Genomic DNA, 3,309 nt, shown 5'->3' on the forward strand with positions numbered 1-3,309 from the left:
TGAGAGCAGCGAATGTACAAATGTGCTTTACACAATGGATGTATGTATAGATTGTGATAAGAGTTGTATGAGCCCCCAATAAAATGAGTTAAAAAAAAAGAAAGTCACGTTTCTGCACACTATCAGACTTTATATCATTAAGAAAATGAAAATCTAACAGATTTTAAAAAGAGATGTGGGGTAGCAATTTCAAGAAAAATGCTTTGTAAGAGCAAAAGGATTTTCTTTTTTCTTTTCTTTTTATTTGCATCTAAGAGCTCATATTTAAAGGGAGTTCATTTTATTTTTTAATTGAAATTGACAATATATGATTCTAAAATTATATGTAAACAGACACATGGTGAATCCTCCTCCCACTGATATCCTGTTTCTTTTTTTTTTTCTTTTTTTTAAATCATTTTATTGGGGGGGGTCAAAGGATTTCCTGATAAACATTGTTAAATGTCAACTGTCTTGAGTTCTGTGACATTAATCAAGGAAAGAAGATGGATTTACTCAAAAGCGCATGGGCTTGAAGTCAGACAAACCAGAGTATAAAGCTACCTGGTTAAGTTTGCTATGAAAATTAAATGGTTTATACAGAAAGTTTCCAGCAGAATGTATGACAAATAGCCTATGCTCAAAAAAATTAGCTTTCTTCCTGAACAATAAAATAAATGGAATGGGTTAAACCTCTGACTTCTGAAATCTGCTTGATATTGATAATACCCTTTGTGAACAGTTGTGCCTATAAAAGAGGCAGCATATAGCAAACAAATTCAAACTCTAAGAGAGTAATTGTAGCCCAAGTGCTTGCCAGTATAAATTAATTGGGCATGAGAAATGTGAGACAGACTATTTAAAGAAGATAAGCCTCAGTATTAATATTAAGAAGCATTGACAATTCATAGCAACTAATAGTAAAAAATAATGAACAAGAAAATACTTCCTATTTTAAATTAGACTCTTTACATTAACCAGCTGCCTAAGTATTTCTAGCATCCCATTCATTTTTTAATGTAACAATGTCTCTAACTGAAAGGATTGTATTTCTTAATTAGATACAAAACATTCAAGCTTTGTGAATCCCCACAGTAGACAGTCTCTTCTGTATGTTTAACTTTTAAAAGGCAAAGTATTTAAGAAAATTAACTTTAAGGCATAAGAAGCTGTAACTAATTTATAAAGCAACATACAGCCAGAATCTGAATGAGGTAAACTACTTAATAATTCAAAACCCAGGTGAATAAGAACAATTGATTTTAAAAACTATATCAAATTTTTAAATGAATAGTATAGTTTTATGTAATTAAGAACCAAATTTAGTTTAGTGTTGCTGTCATCTCAGATCCATATTGATGTTTACTCTGCCTTAGAAATAATTAGATGTTGTTGTTACTGTTGTTGTTAAGAGCAGTGGAGTTGGTTCCAACTGACAGGCAACCTATTCACAATAAAATGAAACACTGCCCAGTCTTGTGTGAGCCTGACAATTGTTCTTATGTTTGAGCCCATTGTTGCAACCACGGTTAATCCGTCTTGTTGAAGGACTTTCTCTTTTTGATGCCACTCTCTGGTACCAAGCATGTCCTTTTCCAGGGACTAGTTTCTCCTGCTAACATGTCCAAAGTCAGTGAGATGAAGTCTCACCACCTTTACCTCTAAGGAGTGTTCTCACTGTGCTTCTTACAAGACAGATTTGTTGGTTTTTTACTTTTAATATTCTTTCAATGGTACATTCAAGATTCTTCATCAGCACCATAATTCAAGTGCATTAATTCTTCTTTGGTCTTCCTTATTCAAAGTCTAACTTTCACATGCATATGAGGCAATTGAAAATAGGATGGTATGGGTCAGGGGCACCTTAATTCTCAAAGTAACAACTTTTCTGTTGTCTGTCCCCCAGGGAGGAGGTCACATGTAGATCCTTGTAATTGGTTCCCCCTTTCCAATCCACCCTCCCTCTACCTTCCCAGTATCGTCACTCACACCACTGATCCTGAAGGGATCATCCACCCAGGATTCCCTGTTGCTTTTCAACACTTTAGAGGTCTTGTGAAGCAGCATTTACCCAGTTCAATGCATCATTTGATCTCTTGAATGCTGCTTCAATAAGCATTGGTTGTTATACAACAAAAATGAAAATAGTTGGCAACTTCAATATTTTCTTTATTTATCCTGATGTCACCTATTGGTTCAGTTGTAAGGATACTGATCTTCTTTACATTGAGTCATAATTCATACTGATGGCTGCAATACTTGATTTCATCAGGAAGTGGTTCTAATCCTCACTTTCAGCCAGCAAGGCTGTGTAATCACAGGTTGTTAATAAGGCTTCCTCCAATTCTGATACTGCATACTTCCTATAATTCTGCTTCTCTGATCATTTGCTCAGCATACAGATGGAATAATAGATATGTTTATTTACAAATTTCTAGTTCTAGACCAGTGGCTTTCAATCTTGGGTACATAATTTAGAATCATCAGGAGACCATTTTTAAAATACTTACACTTCATCTCAATGTCAAATATTTTGGGAGAGAGAAAAGTATTTGGGAGTGTTGCATGAGTATAAAATCATTTTTAAATTGGCCCAGGTTTTGAAGAAACTCCCAGTGCTCACCCATCCTTCTTCAACAATGCCTCTACACTACTTGGGGCTTCAACACCACTCACCTGGACACTTGCAATAGCCATGCAACGTGTCTCCTCCCCATTCTGCATACTCATCATCGCCAGGTTAAATTTCTTAGAATGGTGCTTATCAGATTTTACATGCATACAAATTACTTGAAAGTCTTGTTAAATAATTAAGTTCCTTCATTTGGCAGCTGTTAGGTGGAGCTTGAGATAGCACATTTCTTTCATGTTCTGAAGGGTTGTCCATGCTACCGACACACAAACCACGCTTTAAGGATTGCCTCATAATGACGAGCGAGCATATTGATGAATAAAAGGATTAATCATTAAGATAATATTTAGGACTGAAATCAGTAAATTACAAAAGGACAAATATATGACACCAATAATATACAAAGAAAAGAAGAGGTTTTGACATTTATTGGACATTTACATATAAAAATTAGAGTTCTCTGCTGTTAGTGAATATCTATGCAGGTTAATATGTTCAAGTCAGAACCTAGTTTCCTTAAGGTTTTGAAGCTTATCACATAAGTGTGATATACAAGGGAATGATCTATCCCTTTTTTTTTTTAATCATTTTATTAGGGGCTCATACAACTCTTATAACAATCCATACATACATCAATTGTGTAAAGCACATTTGTACATTCATTGCCCTCATCATTCTCAAAACATTTCCTCTCCACT

The sequence above is a fragment of the Echinops telfairi genome, unplaced genomic scaffold, assembly GCF_000313985.2.
Source record: "Echinops telfairi isolate 266 unplaced genomic scaffold, ASM31398v2 ScPeMD7_3;HRSCAF=10, whole genome shotgun sequence".
Taxonomy (NCBI): Eukaryota; Metazoa; Chordata; class Mammalia; order Afrosoricida; family Tenrecidae; genus Echinops; species Echinops telfairi.